Source organism: Melitaea cinxia, chromosome 29 (genome assembly GCF_905220565.1).
Source record: "Melitaea cinxia chromosome 29, ilMelCinx1.1, whole genome shotgun sequence".
In the NCBI taxonomy this organism is placed as follows: domain Eukaryota; kingdom Metazoa; phylum Arthropoda; class Insecta; order Lepidoptera; family Nymphalidae; genus Melitaea; species Melitaea cinxia.
Genome location: NC_059422.1, coordinates 1,947,437 through 1,957,797, shown reverse-complemented (window position 1 = coordinate 1,957,797; position 10,361 = coordinate 1,947,437).

The following is a 10,361-nucleotide window of genomic DNA, read 5'->3' as shown; positions in this document are numbered from 1 at the left end:
TCCCACACTGCGTTTGCCAAGACGCGGTCTCCACTCTAGGACCCGTCTACTCCAACGGCCATGGGTCCTGCGACACAGATGACCAGCCCACTGCCACATCAACTTGCTAATTCTGTGGGCTATGTCGGTTACTTTCGTTCTCTCGCGGATAGTCTCATTTCTAATCCTGTCTTTGAGAGAGACCCCAAGCATAGCCCGTTCATTTTACACAATAAAGTATATTTCTTCTTCTTCTTCTTCAAAACGTAGACACACAGACTAGGTAACTTAAACATAAGTACACATAAGATACACCAAATTTAATAATATAGCCTAATGTTATAGCCAATGTTATTCGGCAACATGGGCGTACCTACAATTTTAAAAGTCCCCACTTTCACAAAATTCTGGGTACGCCAAAAATTTTGTAATAGTGTGGCCAAGAAATAAATGTAAAAAAAAACGAATTGGCGTTAAAACGTAACTCTCCCTCTCTCTTTTTCTGTCTTCACTAACTTATATCTCCGTCTCTACTTCGACTCACCCAATCACACTTCTCGTAACGCCCTCATCACGCATTCATCAGCTTACTCCCAAGTCAAGCGTGCGTATAAAAGTTTTACTTCAACAATCGATAAGTAGGAGAAAATTAAATTATTTTTTATTTACAGCAACTTTCCACTTACTGTCACTAAGTACCTACACTACTTAAGGAGGTAATCAATTCAATAGATTGCAGACATTTTGGCTAAATCTACCTAAAATTTCCTTATTGCAATCTAAAATATCAAATATTAGCTTTGAGTCAGGGTGGGGCAAATGTCCCACCATTTTTCGCACCAATGCATCTATTATTCTATTGCTAAACATTTATATTGTAACATAATAGAGGTTTCCTACCCAAAAAAATAAGAGGAAAAACTAATTTCAACTCTTTTTATACCGTTAAGGAATTATCGTATAGTATAAGCGTACGGTCCACCTGATGGTAAGTTATTGAAGTAAACTATGAACTCCTGTAACACAAGAGGGTATGCCTAGTAGCGCATCCCTAAGGAGCTCCAACTACCTTACTCACCACACAGGCGCACAACACTATAAGATAGCAGAAACAGCTTTGTTTAGCTGTGATCTCCTGTAAGATTCAGGATATTTTCCCAGTCGATCTGCCCAAGATTTTGAGCAGGATATTTCTGGCTTGCCTCTCATAATATTTATAATTCGCTTTTCTAAAAACTAGTTTTTTAATAATAAAACTTAATAAATATAACAACGAAAACGAAAACAATACCAAAGTCCAATTTTCAAATCAAGAATCCGCCATTTTGTAAATAATGCGTTCTACTGCAGGACTCTGTTCACGAAACTCGCTGTTATAAAAACTACCATCAAAATTGTACAATTCTATCATAATTTTTTGCCTCATAAATAAAAGTATATTATTATGACGTTGATTGCTTATATTTTTGTTTAATAGTCCTCGTGTCACAGTAGGTACCTAATTTGAATAAATTGCTTTAAAAATAAAAAAGAGTGTATGTCCGAAACAACGTCTAGCTGAACGACCGTAGTCCACACTAGACCGCTAATGACCCATACGCAAGCGTTTTTGCACCATTCAAATATTTTTAATTCACCATGAATCACGTTTCTACAAAATATTATTTAAACAGACTTATTAGCTTATGTTATGTAGATTACGCTATTTTTATTTGTTTCTGTTTCTAAATATTAGTTATAGCATGTCCCCAAAAACATTTTATGCTGTCAAGACAAGACCATAATATAGTTCGCACCGTCAAAAAATTGTTAGATCTTATTTATTTATTTATTTTATTTTCTTACATCTAATATTACAGGCATAACCCAAAGCAAAAAATGCCAATGTAAATGTAAAGCCAAGCCAATTCTACACGGCCTTACTCCTTAATTTTTCAAACTGGGATTAATTACAAATATGCATATACAAACTCTATACTGACATCAAATTATATGTTATCAAACCTCATTTTTATTTGGATATTTCAAATAAGCATTATCAAGGATAACGCAAAAGTATGTGCACACATGTCAAGCACCAGCATCCGATTAAAAAATAGTCATCAAAATCAGTACACCCAGAAAAAATTTATGAGATTACACACATACAAATAAAGTCGAATTGGGGAACTCCAACTTTTTTGAAGTCGTTTAAAAAATGGCTTGGTCGTTTCGCTACCGTCAGATGGGTGTAAGATTAAAAATATTTTCATTGTTCATTCACTCTTATGTTCTAGTAGTAAATCTACAATTTTTACGAATCAAGCAAGATAATAAGTGGCACCACTGTTTTTAGCGTTTTAAGTAAATCTTTTAAAAAATATGCTTTACATAGGAAAGTTAGAATTTAGTTTCCTGAAACTGCTGAACAATTATTTACCCCCCAAAAAACGTAGCTTACAGTCCTAACGAAAATGTCACGTTATTTTGCGATTATAATTTTATTTCAAGTTAGATCAGTGATCAATAAATAGTCTCAGAATAAAAACTGTCTTGATCTTTATACTACTAACTAATCCGTGTAACAATGGCATCCATAACTGAGTATTAATGAATAGGGACAACCACTTATAGGATAAAATCTTGACTTCGAAAGGACACAATACAAATACAAATGCCTAGACCATGGTATTAGTACAACCTAATTACATGCTTCTTTGTTATAAGAGGAGTGAACCTGCTTAAATCGCTAGAGCATCAGTCAGTATCGAGCCAACTCTATAACAAATATTCCTACAAAATAACTATAAAATTATCGTTGAAGGCACTGATCAGAGAATATTTTTTACAATGATTACCAATGCTAAGAGTTTTTTTAGTCTTTAACGCAATCATCTCAGATTGATCTGCTGGTTAATTTATGGAAATTGTGTATTAATTTAGCGTAACGTCTACGTCTACGCCTGTTATTAGGAAAACGTATAGGTTGTTAACAGCAGTAGTTGTAACCTGTTAAAATATTACGGGAAAATGCTCACATTGAAACACCGACGCAGTGGCTGCCGTCATTCTTTTACAAAATATACCTACCTAATTAAGATAGAAAGGGGGTTCAGAATGTCCATGACCTTATTTTTTCTTCTTAGCCATCTACCCCAGAACATCTAGACACCGTAACCGATTTGAATGCGAACAGCTAAATTTTGAATTGTGGAATTCTTTTCTAACATCCTTATTTCCTATAATTTACTATTTGGTACCAGGTAATTAAGAAAGCATTTTTGAGCAAGCTCTCCGAAACAAAACTCATTATTGCTTTCCATCATACCCGGAAACACAAACTAATTCTTACTCACAAAAACGAAGCAAAAAAGTCAAAGAAAAACGACCATCTTGGCTATAAATGTAATGTGATTCCTAATTAATTCACACTAACGCCACCTATTAGCAAACTATTGAATTATTCACAACTCGATAGATGGCGCTGCAAATTTATTGCCGCTTTTATTGTTACTGCCTTTTCACAAGCTTTTATCTAAATTACACAATTTTGTACCTTTAACGTTTTTGACGAGATTACTTTTAGTGTAATTTGCTTAATGTATCATAAAAATGGAGGGAGCTGAGTGGACAAATTATTTGTTATTGATATTGATATTGTTGAGACTTATTTGTTACATCAACTTGTAACTTATGTCCCTTATGTACATATATAGGTACGTAGATTCCTTATACCAACATATAGGTATATCTTAATTGTTTTCTCTGAAATCTCGTGAACAAGACATTCGAAGATAATGTCGAAATATCGAGCTCCGCAAAATAAAAAAAAATTGTGAATAATTTTGTCTTGAATTGATATTACTAATGGTAACTTCTTATTTGTAAGACATAAGCTAAGTTTAACAAAGCAATCAATCATAAATGGGGTAAATTGAAGAAAGAAATTGAAAGAGAAAAAATTTAACTTAATTAAAGTAATAATATTATTTTATTACTTGTACCCAATTTTTGAATATTTTTATTTTTTAATCACTTACCTATTTTTCTAGTTACATTTTTTTTATTCGAAAAACCACCAAAATATTATATTTCGTTTAAAAAAATATGAAATAAAAGACGTTTAAATTATAACAAAATAGTAATTATATTAAGATAAATGCCATAGATAAAACCATAGTAAATACAATTGAATAAATCTATCGAATAAAATCAGAATGATGCCCAAATGGTTAATTTACGGTGAACAGCCATTTTCAGGCGGTAACTGCGATATATGTTAGCGGAATTGCTTTTTTATGTAAACGAGACACATTGATATGTGTGCGTGTGTATTTACAAATGTATGTATTAGCGAATGTTAACCATTAGCTGTAGTCGGGGGTTAAAAAGACCCCAACGAAATTATTTTGCGTAATAACTTTGAGATCTAAGGCCCTGTAATTTGTCCGCTTATGTAATCTCCCTACATCGTTAGATGCTGCAAGTGACGCCTCTAACATTTCTAGAAGAATATGCATACACATTGGGCCAAAAATGACTCCGAGAATGGTTGTATTATTATTGATTTATTTAGTGTTTTTTTTTCTATTTAACAATATATTATTAATATTTTCGACGATTTTGGTGTTTGATATGATATGAGACAATGAAAGTGTTGGATCGGATCTAGAATAAGTCCATAATCCCGCAAAACTTGCCTGTGAGTATGAAGAAATCAATTGAGAAATCAATTCCCTGAGGATGCTGAAGATTTCACGTGTTCCGACTCAGATGAACTAGAAACAGCCAATGATACTGACTCTTCGAGCTTAAATGGCGAAGGAGAAGAAGAAATAAGAACACAGTACAAAATATTACGTGTATCAAAAATGTTAGGCTGAAGTCGACGAATTTTTAAAAGAGCTTAATAAATAGACTGTCAATTTTTTAATTTTTCTTGTTCGGGAAAAAAAATCCTGGTTTTTATTATTAGGTTCGTATAGAAAAGCGTTATAAATAAAAGTATCTATAATATTTTAATTTTTTTTAACCGACTTCCAAAAAAGGAGGAGGTTCTCAATTCGACTGTATTTTTTTTTTTTTTTTTATGTATGTTACATCAGAACTTTTGACCGGGTAGACCAATTTCGACAAATTTTGTTTTAATCGAAAGGTGGTGTGTGCCAATTGGTCCCATTTAAATTTATTTGAGATCTAACAACTACTTTTCGAGTTATATCCAATAATGCGTTTGTACTTGACGCTTTTTTCGTCGACCTACGTTGTATTATACCGCATAACTTTCTACTGGATGTACCGATTTTGATAATTCTTTTTTTGTTAGAAAGAAGATATCCCTAGTTTGGTACTGTGATAAGGAAACTAGGATCTGATGATGGGATCCCAGAGAAATCGAGGGATACTCTCGAAAATCCGCAATAACTTTTTACTGGGTGTACCGATTTTGATATTTTTTAATTTAATCGAAAGCTGATGTTTATCATGTGGTGACATATAAATTTTATCGAGATCTGATAACTATTTTTTGAGTAATCTTTGGTAACGCGTAGTTGCTGGACTATTTTTTCGTCGATCTACGTTGTATTATTTGTCGATGTAATTGAAGTCGGTTTTTTTTTCGTTTGCGAGCAAACACAATTATTAATAAATAAGGACTCCTGAAGTCGTATTGTTAAAAATATAAACAATTTACAGTAAAATGTATAATTAAAACAGATACTGTGTAGTTAAGAAGTTGTTTGATATAATTTTAAACAAAGTATTCAAAATACATTATTAGATTTTATATAATACGTTATAACACCGGTAAGGTCACTTTTAATCCCCGATTTCAAGAATATTACCAAAAATATCGACTCTAGCTAAGGGTTAAGTATTCTTCGTAGATATTGCTAGATTTATATATTGAGAGCTGTAACTATAAAAACTAAATAATAATTGATTGTTGTAAAAAAGCCCGACTGCAGTTTAGATCGACAAAATAATATGTAATACAAAGTAGGTAGTCGAAAAAATTGCATTAATGTATATTCATATGCCGTGTGGTGTCGGCCGAGTAGAATAGCACCACCACCATTCTTTCCGTGGGGATTGTAAAAGGCGACTGAGGGATATACCTGGCTCAAAATCATCGGGGTCCTGGAGAAGGAAAACTTCATTTGAATGGGGCCGGAATGGGGTCTCCGTCAAACATTCGTGGCATAACTCTAAAATGCCAATGACTCCTGCAGCCGAACTGACTCCATACGTATCGACTCGTCTTTCCTGTGGGCCTAGCCAGTGAGGTGGAGAGGGTGGCGCAGAGCTTAGGCAACTCTGCGTTTTCTTGAAGACTGTCCTAGGCGACACAGTGTCTGTCTGTCGCTGTCTAAATCGTTTGCAATAGACGGACTAAGGCCAATGATGCATTACAGAGATACCTCAAAACTACTCGTCAAATCTCGATAAAATTTAAATGGGTAATTTTAGTGGGCACAACGCCTCTCAGCTGTGGGTTGGTGGATATATTGTCTACTATGAATAACGATCGCTATCAGGTGTCAAATATAACAACCGAGACCAACAATTTAACGTTCTCTCCGAGGCACGGTGGGTCAAACTGTCATCAAAACATACATCCTCGGCAAATATAATACAATACAAATTATTGGAGAATTAAAATCTCTGGCTAAATTAATATAGATAAAATAAATAAAAATAAATTATACAGCTCTACACAGTTCCTTCAAATTTAATCTGTATAATGTTTTTCGATTTGCAACTTGACTTGTGGCTGGATAGCTTTACATTTACCATTTTAGATTTATAAAAATACACCAAAAATCGTCTATATGTCATTGCAATAAGGACTATAATAGAAGAATAAATAATTTTGTAAATCTGAATCCTCAAATATTGTAATGGCGCCCGAAATCCCCGCCAAAGCGAGCGAAAATCGGCCATTTGGATTACTTTCCCGCCTTTTTCGTATTGATTTTAACAGTATCAGTTCTTTTTAGTCTGTTGCAATTTTTTTATTATCAATCGTTATCAATTGTTTCTTAATTGACACACAAAACGAAGGTTGAAGTTTTAGATAATAATTTCATATAAAAGCGATATATTTCATTCATAATGCGGTGACATTTACATATTTTATTACTTTTTATCAATCTAACAAACATTTGAATTAATTTTAAGTGAAAAAGACACTTTCGTTCTCTTAATTAGGGTACCTATAGGTAGGTCTTAACTACTTACACAAAAGCTAGCTTTATGCTCGCGGCCTCGCCCCCGCGGCTTCCACGATTTTTTTCTTTATCTCCCGTTATAATATAGCCTATATCACTTAGTGATAACGGACTATTCTACCGCTAAAAGAATTAATAAAATTTAACGTTTCTTTATCGCGTCACCGTTGTTTCAGCTAGTATCAGCGCTATCTGCTACGCGTACGAACCATTGATGCTGGCTCATGGAGATAACGTCAAGACTCGAAAGGAGTAGATAGCTCGCCCATCTCAGGGTCGAAACTGTTACCGCAACGATCTGGGAGTTGGGTCTACTGATAGCGTCCCATTAGACCGAGTAATTATGGTTCCACGGTTACCCAGAAGGCGGGAAACGACTAACTCGCATATTCACGTTGGTGACTCAGACGACCAGATACATGTAATGCGTAAGACTAGTCCTTGGCATTCGCTGGCTCTTTAAAGAGCACTTCGAGTACCAAAAACCCCAGATTAATAATTCAATGCGTTCTATACATGGATTGCTACCGAATCCTGCGAGCCGAGAATGGAAGTTCACCGTTTCTACGCCGGTGTTGTGTGGTCGATGACCCTCTACAGGGCACCACTTTGGTTTCACTGACCGCTCTAGAGTATTGAAACTTTAACCAGTTTTTTCAGTGCGCTCGAAGCTCTCAAACGGCAAGAGTATCGAGCGGCATTAGCACAAACGATTTGTACGAGCCTTCAAAGCCTGGATGAAAGGAAAGCGATGATTCACCTTCCGATTTATACAGGTAATCATCGGCCATGGTTGATGTGGCTAGTACCTGTGAAGATCGCATGTGAAGTGACGGCGGTTTATTATTATTATTATATTGATATACTATTATCCAGTCCATTTTTGATCTTACTTTTATTATTATTTTCATGGTTCTTATGGTTCAAGCTATTAAGTTAGAAAAAAAATCAATTTTTCAACCCGCAATAACTCAAAAGTACGTAGAGATAAGTAGAAAGTATCAACGCATGAAATACTCAGAAGTCAGAATTACTTGTTTTCTAACACGACTGTGTGATCACTATCTTGACAACTCTTAAGAATTTCGAGAAACCAACAGAAATGTAATTTCTCTCATACAAAAAAAAAAGTAATATTTATTTTTTACCAAAAAATAGTCGTTATAGGATAATAATATTTTTTTGTCTTATTAGTTATCCTAGTGTTAAGCATCAGTAAAATTTTCGTGCCTCTAGCATCAATGTCCATATTTTATTAAATCGGGACCACCGTGCGTCGTAGTCGTCAGGTGAATCAACGTGAATTTGTCACCCTAATGATATAAAAGACAAGCCCTCACGCTTGTCCTAACCAACTAATATTAATTGAAGGACACTTTTATCTTACAATGACAATTAATAATATATTATAATGAAAAAGGTCATAAAAGAAGGACACTTTATAGTCTTCCCGCACCATAAAATCTTCAATATTTATGGTGGAATCACAATACGTTATTGCTATTTTTATCGTGATTGGCGTTTAATGATCATCATGAAACGGCGTTTTGATAAGCCATCATATTATACAAAATACCCGACATATAAATAAATTATGTTATAATATAATGATACTTAGTCAATTATTGATTGCCTTACTTAATTGCAATTATTAAAAACTAGCTGACCCGGCGAACTTCGTATCGCCTAACACAAACTTTATCGTATGGTATTAAAGTTCAAATTGACTTTCAAGTATTATCACAAATCTTTTGTATGGGAGTATAGAAAAGTGTTGTTTTTAGACTTTTTCAGGAAATTTAAATTTTTTTTTTTAGAATTTTTCTCTCCGTAAGAACCGTCCCCGTACTTCAAGGAATATTTTAAAAAAAGAATTAGCGAAATCGGTCCAACCGTTCTCGAGTTTTGCGCTTAGCAACACATTCAGCGACTCATTTTTATATCTTATACTATTAAACGAGCAATTCTTGTATATATATATATATAGAATCTGAATCTCGGAAACGGCTCCAACGATTTTCATAAAATTTAGTATTTAGGGGGTTTCGGGGGAGATAAATCTATCTAGCTAGGATTCATTTTCAGGAAGTGTCGTTTTATCCCTGTTTTTAGGAATTGAAAAAAATATCGTTAGAATACGAAGGTAAATTTCGCATAAGTCAATGTAGTTGAAATAGCTCGGTGGGAAATCGGCCGCTCGGGATCAACCGAGAAGATCATGGTTCAAATCCACATGTCCGTGATCAATTATTTTTTCTTTTTCTTTTTCTAATTGCACTCGTTATTTTTTATTTAAATAGACTGTTCTTATTTTTTATTATTATGTCGGTAAAATCGAAAAATATTATTCATATTTTATCAATATGTAATTCGTATTTATACTTTATGATTTCCAAAAAACACGATTTACTAAAAATACCGAGCTTAGCTCGGTCAACCGGGTACTTATAGATTACAAGTATTGCACATTTCTACGAAGAAAATAAAAAATAATAAAATATAAGATTTCCATTTATTTTAAAATATGACGGAGGAGTAGGTATCAAGTTTCGCTCCTTTATTGTTTATATTATAGAGAAGGAGTGCAGATTGCTAATTTTTTTTTAAATTATGCATAAAAAATACATTTAATCCATAAAAAAAATCACACACACACCCTACCTACAACACATATTTTATAACTTTTGTTTATTATTATAGAAGTATAGTCTGACAACAGAACCTTAGTGATGTTAAAACTTATAATTTATCGAATATCGACCATTGAACAACCACTAGTATTATTTTATACCTACCTGATAAAGCTAATGATACTTTAAACAATATAATTGCAAACAATGATCGAGTGCAATGTGTCGACTCAGAATATACAACAGATTTTAGTTTAATTTAATAAAATGAAAAAAAATATATTTTAATATAACGAAAAGATTTTATATTTTGTATCTACAAGATGTCTACAAGGTTACTTCATAACATTTTTTGACAAGTTCTGCCATCTAGTATATAGTACTAAAACACGACTTTTTATTATAACGAAATGGAGAGAATTCACAACAAAACCTTATGCAACTTTTCGGTGATGAAGTACAGCAATATGTTCATAGATGACGCTGTTCAGTTCCAAATATAACCCAACAAATTTTAAGATGTTTATTAATTATCTATGTA